A 17,218-nucleotide genomic window follows, 5' to 3' on the forward strand; every position below is an offset into this window, starting at 1 on the left:
TGTTAGGAGCCATTGCCCCGCAGTACACAGGGGTCATTGCCTTAGATTACAGGTGTGTTAGCAGCCATTGTCCCGCAGTACACAGGGGCCATTTCCTCAGGTTACAGGTGTATTGGCAGCCATTGCCCTGCTGTACACACGGGCCATCACTTCAGATTACAGGTGTGTTAGCAGCCATTGCTCTGCAGTAATCTGGGGGCCATCACCTCAGGTTACAGGTGTGTTGAAAGCCATTGACCCGCAGTACACAGGGGCCATCACCTCAGGTTACTGGTGTGTTGGCAGCCATTACCCTGCAATACACAGGGGCCATTACCTCAGGTCACAGGTGTGTTTGGAGCCATTGCCCCACAGTACACAGGGGTCATTGCCTCAGATTACAGGTGTGTTAGCAGCCATTGTCCCGTAGTACAGAGGGGCCATCACCTCAGATTACAGGTGTGTTGGCAGTCATTGCTCCGCAGTACACAGGGGCCATCACCTCAGGTTACAGGTGTGTTGGCAGCCATTGCTCTGCGGTAATCTGGGGGCCATCACCTCAGGTTACAGGTGTGTTGAAAGCCATTGACCCGCAGTACACAGGGGCCATCACCTCAGGTTACTGGTGTGTTGGCAGCCATTACCCCGCAATACACAGGGGCCATTACCTCAGGTCACAGGTATGTTTGGAGCCATTGCCCCACAGTACACAGGGGTCATTGCCTCAGATTACAGGTGTGTTGGCAGTCATTGCTCCGCAGTACACAGAGGCCATCACCTCAGGTTACAGGTGTGTTGGCAGCCATTGCTCTGCAGTAATCTGGGGGCCATCACCTCAGGTTACAGGTGTGTTGGCAGCCATTGACCCGCAGTAAACAGGGGCCAACATCTTAGGTTTTTGTCCGAGCGACCAAACACCAAAGATGAGAACACTGACGAACGTGTCCCATGTGGCGGGAGAGACGCTGATTGGCAGAGCTGCAAGGGGCGGAGCTCGTGTTGCTATGGACACGGCAGTGCAGAGTACTGCTGCTGTCACTCAGTAGCGCTCAGTTCAGTAGGGTCCCCGGAGCTGCGCAGTGTGCAGGTGAGTGCTGTCCTGTCATACCCGCTCCCACCTCGAGCCTGTAACGTGCGGCCCTGAGCTCTGCACCAGGGCCCGGGCGTATTGTTTACACACTGACCAGTCCTTCCTGCAATCTGCCCTCATGTACAGTGTGCACTCGGTGCTCTGCCTCAGTGCAGAGGAGGGCAGAACTCCGGGCTCTCTCTCCTGTGGTGACAGTGATGTTTATGCGGAGGTCGCTGGCATTAGGGCATGTGCTAATAGTGGTGTGTTATTGTACAGACTGTCATGTAATAATGCTATAGCTATGCATGTACCGGAGATAACAGGAAAGGCCAGCCACAGCTCATCTATCTATGGCTGGAGAAAGGTTCTGTGAAAGGACTTGAACGTTGCCACATGGAATGGTAAAAAGTCCACTTTTTTTCTGCAGAAAATATTTGAGTGCTACCGCTATATATATATATATATATATATATATATATATATATATATATATATATATATATATATATATATATATGTATTGTATATCTTTCATATTTAGCAAATATATTACTGTTTCTTCCATTTCATCTTCCTTCCTTTTATCGATCTCATCTGTATTCTGTCTTATTTTATTTTTACTCACATGTCATCTATCTACATTTCCTCTTTACCCTTTTAGCTCTTTTCTTTCCTTTTTATTTTATTTCCCTCTTTCTATTCTTTCCTTCTTTTCCCGTTTTCTATCTCTTCCTTTTTTCTTTCTTTCTTTCTTTCTTTCTTTCTTTCTTTCTTTCTTTCTTTCTTTCTTTCTTTCTTTCGTCCTCTTTCTTCCGTCCTCTCTTTCTTTCTTTCTTCCTCTCTTTCTTTCTTTCTTCCTCTCTTTCTTTCTTTCTTCCTCTCTTTCTTTCTTTCTTCCTCTCTTTCTTTCTTTCTTTCTTCCTCTCTTTCTTTCTTTCTTCCTCTCTTTCTTTCTTCCTCTCTTTCTTTCTTTCTTTCTTCCTCTCTTTCTTTCTTTCTTTCTTTCTTTCTTCCTCTCTTTCTTTCTTCCTCTCTTTCTTTCTTTCTTTCTTTCTTTCTTTCTTTCTTTCTTTCTTTCTTTCTTTCTTCCTCTCTTTCTTTCTTTCTTCCTCTCTTTCTTTCTTTCTTTCTTTCTTCCTCTCTTTCTTTCTTTCTTCCTCTCTTTCTTTCTTCCTCTCTTTCTTTCTTTCTTTCTTCCTCTCTTTCTTTCTTTCTTCCTCTCTTTCTTTCTTTCTTTCTTCCTTTCTTTCTTTCTTTCTTTCTTCCTTTCTTTCTTTCTTCCTTTCTTTCTTTCTTTCTTTCTTCCTTTCTTTCTTTCTTTCTTTCTTCCTTTCTTTCTTTCTTCCTCTTTTTCTTTCTTCCTCTCTTTCTTTCTTTCTTCCTCTCTTTCTTTCTTTCTTCCTCTCTTTCTTTCTTTCTTCCTCTCTTTCTTTCTTTCTTCCTCTCTTTCTTTCTTTCTTCCTCTCTTTCTTTCTTTCTTTCTTTCTTTCTTTCTTTCTTTCTTTCTTTCTTTCTTCCTCTCTTTCTTTCTTTCTTCCTCTCTTTCTTTCTTTCTTCCTCTCTTTCTTTTCCTTCCTTCCTTCCTTCCTTCCTTCCTTCCTTCCTTCCTTCCTTCCTCTCTTTCTTTTCCTTCCTTCCTTCCTCTGTTTCTTTTCCTTCTTTCTTTCCTTCCTTCCTTCCTTCCTTCCTACCTTCCTTCTTCTTTTGCTTCCTTTGACGTTGGATTCCAAATCAGGGCAACCATTTTATTGGCCAATGTGAACAGGTGGAATGTTTTGGCTCAGCAGAGCTTTTGTCAAGCCACAGCAATTTTTTAAGTCAGTTAAGTATAAAATTATCAGGTTTTTCTCATCTTTATTAAATATCACATGATGTTTGCTAAATTTGTAACAAAACACTTTTGTGTTGACCTGTTACTTTGCTTATTATGCACCCATTCCCCTCCTACACTCCTTACTGAAGTTATTTGGCAACTTTATTAAAAGTCACAATTGATAAATCCTATCTAAAAACATCAGAAATAATAAAGCACAAGCGACAAAATAGAAACCTGGTATGTGGCAAAAAAACGATGGAAATGTATACACACACACACCGACTGATTTGCTTCCTGGCAGGGTTGTTCACTGCAAGTAAGTGATTCTGACGAAGGCTGTAAAATTTCCACTTAAGAAGCTGGAAAGAAATAAACATCGGTTAAAAATTGACATTTCTCTGAGCGCTGTGATCTTGCACAAAGAAGGACGTGTCTTGTATTTGCCATGACATTAGTAAACCATTTCTTGGTGGAGAAGTTTTGGAGATTTGTTTGTGTAATGAAATAAGATGGTGAAATTTTAATGGCGCAATCCAGTGACTGTTTAATTATACAGTGGGGAAAATAAGTATTTAACACACTCGCGATTTTGCAAGTTTTCTTATCTACAAAGAATGGAGAGGTCTGTAATTTTTATTGCAGGTACACTTCACCTGTGAGAGACATAATCTAAAAATATAAACCAGAAAATTACATTGTATGATTTTTTTATATAATTAATTTGCATTTTATTGCAAGAGATAAGTATTTGATACAGTAGAAAAAAAAGAGCTTAATATTTGGTGCAGAAACCTTTGTTTGCAATTACAGATGCCAGACATTAACTTTAGTTCTTGACCCAGTGTGCACACACTGCAGCAGGGATTTTGGCCCACTCTTGCCCAGATCTTTCAGGTTTCAGGGTTGTGGCTGGGCAACATTGAGTTTTAGCTCTCTCCAAAGATTTGCTATTATTGGATTCAGGTCTGGAGACTGGCTAAGCCATTCCAGGACCTTGAAATGCTTCTTACTTAGCGACTCCTAAGTTGCCCTGGTTGTGTGTTTCGGGTCATTGTCATGCTGGAAGACCCAGTCACGTCTCATCTTCAATACTCTTGCTGAGGTAACTAAGTTGCTGGCCAAAATCTTGCGATGCATGACCCCATCCTTCCTTCAATACGGTGCAGTCATCCTGTCCCCTTTGCAGAAAAGCACCCCCAAAGTATGATGTTTCCCCCACCATGCTTCAGGGTTGGGATGGTATTCTTGTGGTTTTACTCATCCATCTTCTTCTTTCAAACATGGCGAGTTAAATTTCTATTAAAAAGTTCTATTTTTATCTAATTTGACCACATGATCTTCTCCCATGCCTTCTCTGGATCATCAAGATGTTCATTGATGAACTTCAATCGGGCCTCAACATGTGCTGGCATGAGAAGGGGAACCTTGTGTGCCCTGCAGGATTTTGATCCATGATAGCGTAGAGTGTTAATAATGGTAATGTTCGACACTGTGGTCCCAGTGTTGAGACCTTGCATGGAGCCCCAGACTGAGGAAGACTGACTGCCATCTAGTGTTTCTTCCATTTTCTAATAATTGTGTCAACACTTGTTGGTTTCTCAACTAGGTGCTTGTTTATTGTCCTATAGCCCATCCCAGCCTTGTGCAGGTCTACAATTTTGTCCCTGGTGTCTTTAGACCGCTCTTTGGTCTTGGCCATGATGGAGAGGTTAGAGTGTGATTGATTGTGTGGACAGGTCAGGGCCGCCATCAGGGCATTACTGCTCTGACTGGCGTATGGGGCCCGGTGAGCAAAGGGGGCCCGCATCGGGCCCCCGTCTCAACTGCTCACCAGGCCCTCCCTACAGGCGCTGCGGCACGCTATTGACGTGCGGGCCCGAGCCCGCACGTCAATAGTTAACAGCCACCAGCCAATCGGAGGCTGGCAGCTGACTTAAGCCGCAGCTCCCACTTCGCCGGCGTCTGACGTCATTGTCAGCTGCCAGCGAGTGCGTGCTTCACCTTTGTGTAGTGAGTGAGCTTCGCCCGCCGCAGGAGCGCTGCCAGGTAAGAACTCGTGTTTTTTTTTTTTTGAGAGAGAGACGATCCGGGGGGGGGGGGGGGGGGGGGGGCCCGGGCCAGAATGCTGGACACGCTGGGGCAGAGATGCTGGACACGCTGGGGCAGAGATGCTGGACACGCTGGGGCAGAGATGCTGGACACGCTGGGGCAGAGATGCTGGAGACACTGGGGGCAGAAATGCTGGAGACACTGGGGGCAGAATGGAGATACCGGCATGATTGGAGACACGGGGCAGAATGAAAGACATGGGGGCAGGATTGGAGACAGATCGTGCAGGATCATGGGGCAGGATGGATACGATGGAGACAGATGGGGCAGGATGGGGAGATCATATGGGGCGATCATATGGGGCAGGATGGGGAGATCATATTGGCCAGGATGGAGAGATCATATGGGGCGATAATAAGGGGCAGGATGGGGAGATTATATGGGGCAGAATGGATACTCATGAGGGCAGGATGCGAGAACATATGGCTGGAGCCAGGAATGAGACACACGAGGGCCAGGATGGGGGATATTATTACCATAGGGGCTAATTAAGGGATATTATTACTGCAGTGACGTATTTTATTTTTTGAGTATACTGTTTTAAATGGGGGGGCGGTCCTGTTACTGTGTAGAGTGATACTATGTCGCCTTTTTTTCTTCATGTGGTGTAAGGTAGAAGTTGGGAAAAATTAATTAATGTGTTCTGCAAGCGGAGCTCGAGATAACTGTTATTTCCAGCAGAGACAAGTCCTGGCTGGAAGAAGTGACGGCTGTCTGTGCTGGATGAAAGTTGAAAGATGACGGACTTTACCTAGAGACATCACTGGTGAGTCAGTGTGTTACCTGTACACTGACACTATACACTGTATACTATATACAGAGCTCCTGTGTATAATGGCACTTATGGTGATGGTATTGTGTTTTTTTTTATTACTGATCAGTATTGTAGTATTCGGTCACCTTGTGGTGGTAATATGTGGTCTGGTCATGGTGCGGTGGTATTTGTTCCTTGTATGTGATATTATTCGGTCACTGGTGGTAATACAGTATGTGGTCTGGTCATGGTGCGGTGGTAGTTGTTCCTTGTATGTGATATTATTCGGTTATTGGTGATAATATGTGGTCTGGTCATGGTGCGGTGGTATTTCAACCTTGTATGTGCTATTTGGTCACTATGTGGTATTAATATGGTGTCTGGTCATGGTGTTGTGGTATTTGTTCCTTGTATGTGATGTTATTCGATCACTATGGCGGTAATATGTGGTCTTGACATGGTGTAGCGGTATTTGTTCCTTGTATGTGATATTATTGGTCATTTTAAAAATTGAAAAATAAAAAAATTCCTAAATTGTATTGCATATTTTAACAAATATTTAATAGGTTACAGCAGAGTAGGGCCCGGCCTAAAGTGTCTACCGTGTTATGGTGGCGGCTTAAAAAATCTTTTGGCCAAAACAAAAGCTGCCGGCTATATGTGTGATCTGGTGATGAGAACTGTTAATGTGTGATAGGTGAGAAGTGGAGTTTTTCCAAGAGAGAGCGGTGGGACTGTGGACAGTTCGAGGGGTGGAGCGTGGAGGCGGGGCTGGGGTGGAGCCTGGGCAGAGTCTCAAGGGGGCCCCGAAAAATTTGCCAGTATGGGGCCCCGAAATTTCTAGTGGCAGCCCTGGGACAGGTGTCTTTTATACAGGTAATGAGTTTAAACAATTAACACAGGTAATGAGTGCAGAGTAGGAGGCTTCTTAGATAAAAAAATAACAGGTACATGAAAGACAGAATTCATGCTTGTTTGTAGGTTATCAAATACTTATTTCATACAATAAAATGTGTGCAATGTGTCAAATACTTATTTTTCTCCACTGTTTGGCTAGGTGAGGCTCTGCGAATTACAATCATCATTATGGGTAGATGGGGCTCTTTGTTATTGCTGAGTAGAAAATATACAAATTCTACTATATTTATTGGAAAATATTTTTTATTAATTTTTATAACTTATTATTTGTGATATATTATGCAGTAGCTGGAATTGCTTTTTTTTTTATTCTAAAGCACTAGAGGATGCTGTAAAAAGCACTTGTCCTATTACACAACAGAGGGAATTTATCATGACTGGCATTTCACATGTCCGTCTTGAAGGCTTGGCATTTCAATGTACACCAAAATTATTAAAAGATGAACACCTCTAAATAATTTTGGTGCATCTTTTGGACTTTATATACCGTACTCTCGAAAATTTAGATTTAGGCTACAATGTACTCAAGTAATAGTAAATTTGTTGTCCCACTTGCCTTTAAAAGGGCTAATGCCAACGTAAAATGGTATAAAGTCACAATTTTTGTCCTCATCCCTTACACCAATTAAAAATTACTTTTGCTATACATATCAGTCTAATGTATCCAGGTACTATCTTGAATCACCTACTCTATTACTTGAGTGTGAGGTTGCTCTTCAATAGCATTCTGACAACATTATACACGTGCTTGTCACAAAATTAGAATATCATCAAAAAGTTAGTTTAATTCAGTTCTTCAATACAAAAAGTGAAACTCATATTATAGAGAGTCATTGCAAACAGAGTGATCTATTTCAAGTGTCTATTTCTGTTAATGTTGATGATGATGGCTTACAGCCAATGAAAAGCTGAAAGTCATTATCTCACTAAATTAGAATAATTAACAAAAACACCTGCAAAAGCTTCCTAAGCCTTTAAAAAGGTACTAGAGACACACATAAACCAATTCACTTGTAAGCGTGTTTCCACAGACCGTGTGTCCGTGTGACCCACATGAAGACATGTCTGTTTTTTTCCGTCAGCACGGACCGCGGACCATCCCGCACACATTCACTCAAATGATACACATGGATGTCCTCTGTATGACACGCACCGGCGCCAGGGAAAAATCGCTTACAGTAAGCCACTGAAGACACTGAGCTTGAACTTCAGTGACCTCATCATTAACTTTTTCCCATGGTGCTGTGGTCACTGCCGTTCAGCCCTGCTGTGAACCCAGCCTCACTGACCGGCGGTAACCACGATGATGTCACCGCTGGTCACTGATGCTGCACTCACAGCAGCTCATTCATCAGTGATTCTCAGCCTGGATTGTTTCATCTTATCATCGTCCAGGTTGAAAACTATTTATCCCCCACACATGGATTACGGCGTGGGACAAAACGACGAAGAGGTGAGGGATATTGTTGTTTTCTATTTTACTTTTATACTTTTATTACAGAAGACGAGGGCTTCGGTGGAATTAGGCATTAGGTGAGTATAACTGTGATATATATATATATATATATATATAATCTTAGTGTGTGTATCAAGCCACGCCCACTCCACATAGCCCCGCTCACCACACAGTGCTGAAGGGGGGTTAACAGTGCTGAGGGGGGGCAGGGTCAGACAGTGCTGAGGAGGGGGAGCACACAGTGCATAGGAGAGGGGTCACACGGCTTCTGAATCTCTTACATGCCGCCTATTTCCCCCAATGGCCGCACTTCTGTCACGACAGTCCGCAGCACTCATGTCGGCCAGCGTCCTCGGCGCCCAGCTCCGTACCACCGGCTCTCTGTGACAACACAAATGTAAATGTGTACTCCCTGCCCCAGCTCTCCGCGCCAGGAAACCAGCAGTCAGTCAGCCAGCCAGAGAAGTGCAGGGAGGAAGAGGAAATAATGAGGCTGGAGGTGGTAGGTGTGCACTCAGGTACGAGGCAGGGAGAGGCCATGGCGAGGGACATCCATGTCATATGTGCCTGGACAAGCAGGAAAACAGGAGTCTGTGCTGCACCGAGTAAGGCTGCATTCACACATCAGTTTTTTGCCGTCAGGCACAATCAAGCGAATTTTGAAAAAAACAGATCCAGCAAAAGTTGCCGCCGGATCTGTTTTTTTTTCTCATAGACTTGTATTAGCAATGGATTGCGACAGATGGCCTCACGTTTCATCCGTTTTTCGCCGGATCCGTTGAAAATGTGTTTTCCGGCGGCCAGAGAAAACGGACATAGTAACGTTTTTGTGTCCGTCGAAAAAACGGACAGCGCCGGATCCGGCGCCATCCGGCATTTGCTAGAATGGAAGCCTATGGCGCCGGATCCGTCATCTGATGGAATCTTGCAACGGATTCCGTTTTTTTAAACTGAACATGCACTGATTTTTGCATTTTCCATTCCGGGGTCTCTCTCGCTCTTGCTCTCTCTCTCATCAGCTAGAAACACTTACCCGGATCATCTAGTTGGATCCGACAAAACAACGGATCCGTCGCCTCAGTTTTCCACAATTTGCGATGGATCCGTTTTTTTCTGAATTCGCCGGATTGAGCCTGACGGCAAAAAACTGATGTGTGAAAGTGGCCTAATACACAGCAGCACCCCCTTTTGGCATGCAATAAGTAGTACAGGAGAGGGGTTTGGCACACAGTAACTCTATTTCTGGAACTTTTTTTTGAAAATTACACCAAAATCACGTTGAGCTCGGTTGTGTTTAAAATGCTTTTAAATACATTTATATATTTTTGAACACTTTTTTAATGTGACCATTTCATTGTTTATTAGCATTTATTATAATTCTTATTGCTGCATTTACTGCATGGCGCTTTACATGTGAAAAGGGGTTTGTACATATTTATATGTATGTATCAAGCCATGGAGAAAAGCTGTGTAGTTAGTTACTATGCCTGGGCAACGCCGGGCTTTTCAGATAGTTTTTAAGTAAAACTATGTTTTGTTTTATTTCTACTAAACTAAAGAACTTTTTTCTGGCTGTGTCTTTATTTACAATTCAACTATAGGATTAGTATTTGGATGGTGTCTCCTAGACGCCTTTCCATTACTAAGCTGCGAGCTTGATGTCACCTGACAATACAGCGGTGACATCAACCCCACAAATATGAACCACACTTTCCACCGCTACAGGGCAAATGGGAAGAGCCAGGCAAAAGGCCAGAATTGGCACATCTAATAGATGCGCCTTTTCTGGGCAGCTGCGGGCTTCTAATTTTATGCTGGGGGGGGGGTCAATATCCATGGCCCTATACCAGCCTCCAGCTGTCAGCTTTAGGAAGGCTGGTTGTCAAAAATGGGGGGACCCCACGCCGTTTTTTAAAAATAAGGGGGACCCGTCTTTTCTTGATAACCAGCCTTGCTGAAGTTGACAGCTGAAGGTTGCAGCGCCAGCTGTGAGTTTTGCCTGGCTGGTTATAGAAAATAGAGGGGAACCCTTTTTTTCATTTATTTATAACGCAGGCGGCGAGTGAGATTACTCCCATCAGCCGCTTGTGCTGTTTTTGTTATCACTTGAATATAACAATTATCATTCTCCCCTGCTGATCGCCGGCAGAACAGGGGAGAATGATGAGAGCCGTGTTCAACACCCGGCACCGGGGAACAGCGCTTTAGCACTTCTTTTCTGGCGCCTGTCCGTGTGGTAATGATGTGGTACACGGTTGCCACACTTGTGCCACAAGTATTACATACACCGACACTGACATCTCCGGTACTGTTTTTTTCTGATGCTGGAAATATCAGGACGTGTGAAATCGGGCTTAGTCTGTTTCAGTAGGCACCACAATCATGGGGAAGACTACTGACTTGACAGATATCCAGAAGGCAGTCATTGACACACTCCACAAGGAGGGTAAGCCACAAAAGGTCATGGCTAAAGAAGCTGGCTGTTCACAGAGTGCTGTATCCAAGCATATTAATGGAAAGTTGAGTGGAAGGAAAAAGTGTGGTAGAAATAGATGCACAAGCAATCGGGATAACCACAGCCTTGAAAGGATTGTTAAGAAAAGGCCATTCAAAATTTGCTGGGAGATTCACTGCTGCTGGAGTCATTGCTTCAAGAGCCACCACACACAGACGTATCCAGGACATGGGCAACAAGTGTCGCATTTGTTGTGTCAAGCTACTCATGACCAATAGACAATGCCAGAAGCGTCTTACCTTGGCCAAGGAGAAAAAGAACTGGACTGTTGCTCAGTGGTCCAAGGGGTTGTTTTCAGATTAAATACATTTTGCATTTCATTTGGAAATCAAGGTCCCAGAGTCTGGAGGAAGAGTGGAGAGGCCACAATCCAAGCTGCTTGAGGTCTAGTGTGAAGTTTCCACAATCTGTGATGGTTTGGGGAGCCATGTCATCTGCTGGTGTAGGTCCACTGTATTTTATCAAGACCAGAGTCAGTGCAGCCGTCTAACAGGAAATTTTAGAGCACTTCATGTTTCCCTCTGCAGACAAACTTTTTTTAAATGGAATTTTCCTTCTCCAACAGGACTTGGCACCTTTCCATACTGCCAAAAGTACAGTGCCTTGTGAAAGTATTCGGCTCCCTGGAACTTTTCAACCTTTTCCAACATATCACACTTCAAAAATAAAGATACCAAATGTAATATTTTGGTGAAGAATCATCAACAAGTGGAACACAATTGTGAAGTTGAGCAAAATTGATTGGTTATTTTAAATTTTTTGGGAAATTCAAAAACTGAAAAGTGGGGCATGTAATATTATTATTGTATAATATTATTATATTATACAAAGGCTCTCCCACATTTCTTATAATCTGTTTGTCTCGATCCATTTTTGGATTTGTGGCAGCTCTGGTTCCACTCAGTTTAAATCTTTTTTCCATTTGGACCATCAGGGGGTTAATGTCAGGCCCATGTTGCTGTAGTACTAGGGCATCTTTCCTGATTTTGCTATGTGGCCCCTTTGTCTTGTTCATATACAATAAGTCTATGCTTTTTTTTTATTGTAGTTTATCCAATGTGACTGACTAAATGTGTAGCTATTTATTCTTTACATCAGTCCTGATGAAGATGGATACAATCTGATAATTTGTAATCCATTGAGTCCCACAGATATTAATTAGACTTTTAAGTAAATTATTAAAAAGTGTGAATGAAGATGCAATACGTAGATTCTACCATAAAGACAAATGTAACAAAAGGTTTATGGCTTGGCTCTTAGTGGCTTCCTAAACTGGATTGTTGTGGTGAACAACCTACTGTAGATTGCAGCAGTGTATGGACCCATTGATCCTGCTACACCTTCTATTGGTTTTTAACCCTTACTGACATCGGACGTACTAATACGCTGATGTCAGTATTCCACGCTTTGAAGTCGGCTCCAGCGGTGAGCCCACCTCAAAGCCAGGACATGTCAGCATTTTTGAACAGCTGACATGTGCCCGCAATTGGCGCAGGTAGAATCGCGATCCACCCGCGCCTATTAAGTAGTTAAATGCCGCTGTCAAACTCTGATAGTGGTATTTAAATTGCGCTTCCAGCCACCAGGCCGGAAATACTTGCACCTCTGTCCTGCGTCACGTGATCGGGGGTCATCAGCTCATCAGCATGACAACCAGAGGTCTCCTTGAGACCTCTAAGGTTGTCAGTGCCGGATTGCTGTGAGTGCCACCCAGTGGTCGGCACTCATAGCAACTCAGCAATTCTACTACATAGAGGCGATTCGACCATCGCATCTGTGTAGCAGAGCCAATCGAGTTGTGTCAGCTTCTAGTCCCCTATGGAGACTATTGAAGCATGGCAAAAGTAAAAAAAAAGTGTTTAAAAATATAAAAAAAAATACAAAAGTTCAGTTCACCCCCCTTTCGCCCCATCTAATATATAAAGCTGAATGTGTGTATGTATGTGTGTATGTATGTCCGGGATTGGCATCTGAACCGTCGCAGCTACAGCCACAAAATTTTGCACAGTCACACGTCTGGACCCCGAGAGCGTCATAGGCTATGTTGTGAGGTGAAATTTTAACCCCGCGCTTTCCAATTCACCAAACAATATAGCCTCTATCTACATAATGGGGAAAAAGTGAAAGGAAAAGTGTTGGAGGCAAATTAACAGCTGCCAGATGTGAACAAGGGGGACTTAAAGAATGAGAGCGATGGTGCCAAAGAGTATATACTGTACAGTTGCTAAGGTGGGGCCCCGACATGGGATAATCACCACACCTTCACGGGGATATGAACACACACAAAATGCGCCACACACTACCACGTGCTCGAACACATATACCACCCTCAGCGCATATTTCACCACACATACACCAACCTCGCCACATAAAAGTTGAAACACAAAAGTCGCCGCTCAAAACTCGCCACACGTGCAAAACTCACCTCATGGAAAACTCGCCACACGCAAAACTTGCACACGCGGAAAAATTGCCACATGCACAAAAGTTGCAACACATGCAAAAGTTGTCTCACACAAAACTTGCACATACTCAAAAGGCACCACACATAAAACTCGCCACGTGCAAAACTCGCCATGCGCAAAACTTGCTGCACACAACTTGCTACACTAACCTGTCACATGCAACTCGACACACAAAAAGTTGCTACACGCATGTCGCCACACAAAACTCATCTCACAAAAGTCGCTACATGCATGTCGCCACACGCAACTCAACACACACAACTTGACACACGAAACTCGCCCTAAAACACACACAAGTCTGGTATTATCCTTCAAAAATAAAAATCTGATTAATAAGCTGACAAACTACAAGAGCAACAAATGTACCATATAGGAATCCGGCAGCTGTCAGTCACATGACCAGTCTATTATGTGTATGTGTGAGCTAATATATACTGCCAGGGGGTGGGCTTACTGTTGGCTGGGGATTTATCAGGCTGCCAATTTAGCTTACAAATACTGAGGTAAAAATACTGACCAAATAACGTGTGAACGAGGTCTAATACAGGAGGAGATGACATACAGATATATACTATATACAGGAGGAGATGACACACAGGTATATACTATTTACAGGGGAGATGACACACAGGTATATACTATATGCAGGAGGAGATGACACACAGATATATACTATATACAGGAGAGATGACACACAGGTATATACTATATAGAGGAGGAGATGACATACAGGTACATACTACATACAGCAGGAGATGACATACAGGTATATACTATATACAGAAGGAGATGACACACAGGTATATACTATATACAGGAGCAGATTACCTACAGGTATATAGTATATACATGAGGAGATGACATACAGGTATATACTATATACAGGAAATGACACACAGATATATACTATATATAGGTGAGATGACACAGGTATATACTATATACAGGAGGAGATTACATACAGGTATATACTATATATAGGAGGAGATGACATACAGGTATATACAGGGGAGATGACACACAGCAGGTATATACTATATACAGGGGAGATGACATACAGGTATATACTATATACAGGAGATGACATACAGGTGTATACTATATATAAGGGAGATGACAAACATGTATATACTGAGGTGAAAATGAGAGGTGTGAGGTGAAAATGAAAAGGTGTGAGTGCAAAATGAGAGGAGTGAGGGAAAATAGTGGAGTGATCGGAAAATGACAGATGTGAGGTCGAAATGACAAGTGTTAGGGGGGAATGAGAGGAGTGAGGGGGAAAATGAGAGGTGTGAGGGAGAAAATGAGAGATGTGAGGGGGAAAATGAAAGATGTGATGGGGAAAATGAGAGGCGTGATGGGAAAATAAGAGAAGTGAGGTGCTATAACTAACCACAGATATTTACTATGCCCAGGCAACGCCGGGCTCTTCAGCTAGCTTAGATTTACAATCTCCATGCTTTTCTCATGGTCAACTTTATGTGGCCTGTTCAAGAGTTGGAACAGCCAAAAATCTGTTTGTCTTTGCACCTGAAGGAAAAACTAAGAATGTCGTTTATCAAAAGGCTCTCGAATAAGTAGTAGGAGATTACTTCACATTACTTGGCCAATTTAGTTAAATCTGTGTGGAATATCTCTGGTGTTGAAATATATGTTGTAAAATGCTTCTATTAGCTTACTTTTTGCCTTTTAATAATTACATTTCTATCTATTTGTTTTGTGTTTTTTTTGTGCAGAATAAATTTTTGTTAACACATTCTATTTTGCTAACAGCAGTTATTACCCCGGGCGAAGCCGGGTAGTACAGCTAGTTCAAAATAAAACAATAAAAATAAAATCAAACATACACATATGTGGTATCGCCGCTTTCAGAATTGCCCGATCTATCAATAAAAAAAAAAGAATTAACCTGATCGCTAAAGGACGTAGCGAGAAAAAAAGTAAAAACAACAAAATGACGTTTTTTTTGGTTGCTGTGACACTGCATTAAAATGCAATAAGGGGCGATCAAAATATCGTATCTGCACCAAAATGGTATCATTAAAAACGTCAGCTCGGCGCGCAAAAAATAAGAACCACCCAACCAGAGATCACGAAAAATGGAGACGCCACGGGTATCGTAAAATTGCACATTTTTTTTAAAGCAAAGTTTGGAATTTTTTTTTCACCACTTCCACCACCACTAAATAAGAACCTAGACATGTTTGGTGTCTATGAACTTGTAATGACCTGGAGAATCATAATGGCAGGTTAGTTTTATCATTTAACCTAGCAAAAAAGCCAAAGAAAAAACAAGAGTGGGATTGCACTTTTTTGCAATTTCATCGCACTTGGATTTTTTTTCCCATTTTCTAGTACAGAACATGGCAAAACCAATGGTGTTGTTCAAATGTACAACTCGTTCCACAAAAAAATAAGCCCTCACATGGCCATATTGATGGAAAAATAAAAAAGTTATGGCTCTGGGAAGGAGGGGAGTGAAAAACGAAACCGTCATGAAGTTAGCAGGCAGGCCTCATTGCAGAATGTATTTTTATTTTGTTCAGGCTCCTGCAAAGCGGTGTACTTCCTATGCAGATTACGGCTGGTACTGAAATGACTTGTACATGCATGTACTTGGGTTAGGTGCGCGCTATGTTTGTGGCCATTGTCTTGTGCATAATCTTAGGAAATATGCGCTTCATGGTGGACAGTGGACACTATCAGGATAGACACTAGACAGGCAATCCCTGCATGTGTTGCAGCTGTCGAACAACCGCGTTGACTCGAACAGTTTTTTTAGCACACTGAAGACACTCGGCTAGCACCCTAGCACGCTCAGATAACACCTAAGGCTACTTTCACACTAGCGTCGTGCACTGCACGTCGCTATGCGTCGTTTTGGTGAAAAAACGCATCCTGCAAAAGTGCTTGCAGGATGCGTTTTTTCTCCATAGACTTTTATTAACGACGCAGTGCGACGCATGGCCACACGTCGCAACCGTCGTGCGACGGTTGCGTCATGTTGCGTCGGACTGTCGCCACCAAAAAACGTTGCTTGTAACGTTTTTTGGTGCGTCGTTCCCGTCTTTTCCGACCGCGCATACGCGTCCGGAACTCCGCCCCGCCTCCCCGCACCTCACAATGGGGCAGCGGATGCGTTGAAAAACAGCATCCGCTGCCCCCGTTGTGCGGCGCTTCCACAGCTAGCGTCGGTGCGCCGCCACGTCGCATAGCGACGTGCAGCGCACGACGCTAGTGTGAAAGTAGCCTTATAACAGAGCCTTGTTCTTGAGATACATGCTGGCAGGAGCCACCTCTATTAGGCTATGTGCCCACATTGCAGAATAGAATTAGATTTTTCCTCATTAAATCCGCTTACCCTTGCCAGGAAAACACATGCGGATTTTGATGTGTTTTTGATGCGGTTTGGACGTGTTTTTCATGCGGTTTTCAAGCGTTTTTTCCAATACACGTCTATGGCTGCGGAATCACCATAATTTCACAAAATAGATGAACATGCTGTGTATTTTACCGCGATGCGATTCCGCTGCGGAAAAATACGCAGCATTGGCACAGCAATTGCGGAATGCAATTAAAATTAATGGGATGCGTTTTGTTAGCGTTTTATAAGCATTTCCACAGTGGGAAAAACACGGCGAAACGCTTAAGAAACGCAACGTGGGCACACAGCCTTAGGCCGGTTTCACATGTCAGTGCCTCCGGTATGTGTAGTGACAGTTTTCTCACGTACCGGAGACACTGACACATGTAGACCCATTCAAATGAATGGGTCAATGCGCATGTCAGCGTGTTTTTATGGACTGTGTTTCCGTATGCAAAACACGGAGACATGTCCGTTTTTTACCGGCAGCACGTACCGCAATACGTCCCTCACACATGCACATGGATAACAGTGTACACTCTCCTCCATGCGCACGGACGGCCGTGGAAGAAACAGCGCTACTGTAAGCACTGTTCCCCTGCATGTGGTGCTGAAGCCGGCTGTCATCCGCTCTCCCCTGCTCGGCCAAAAGCAGCGTGAGCAGGGGAGAAGGGATGAAAGAAAACCTGACGTGTGGTCCCCCCCTATATTTTCCAACCAACCCGGCAAAACTCACAGGTGCTGGCTGCTATTCTCAGGCTGGTAAGGGG

The 17,218-nt window shown here is 43.5% G+C and overlaps 1 protein-coding gene across 1 annotated transcript in view; it reads left to right on the forward strand.

Annotated features, from left to right (window-relative positions):
• Positions 1–972: 972 nt before the first annotated feature.
• Positions 973–17,218, forward strand: part of CDKL1 (cyclin dependent kinase like 1) — a 92,613-nt gene continuing 76,367 nt past the window's right edge. Inside the window, exon 1 of the mRNA XM_077267335.1 lies at positions 973–1,066. The gene's annotated coding sequence lies outside the window, so the exon portion shown is untranslated. The remainder of the gene's footprint in view (positions 1,067–17,218) is intronic.

Source organism: Ranitomeya variabilis, chromosome 1 (genome assembly GCF_051348905.1).
Source record: "Ranitomeya variabilis isolate aRanVar5 chromosome 1, aRanVar5.hap1, whole genome shotgun sequence".
NCBI classification, from domain to species: Eukaryota; Metazoa; Chordata; class Amphibia; order Anura; family Dendrobatidae; genus Ranitomeya; species Ranitomeya variabilis.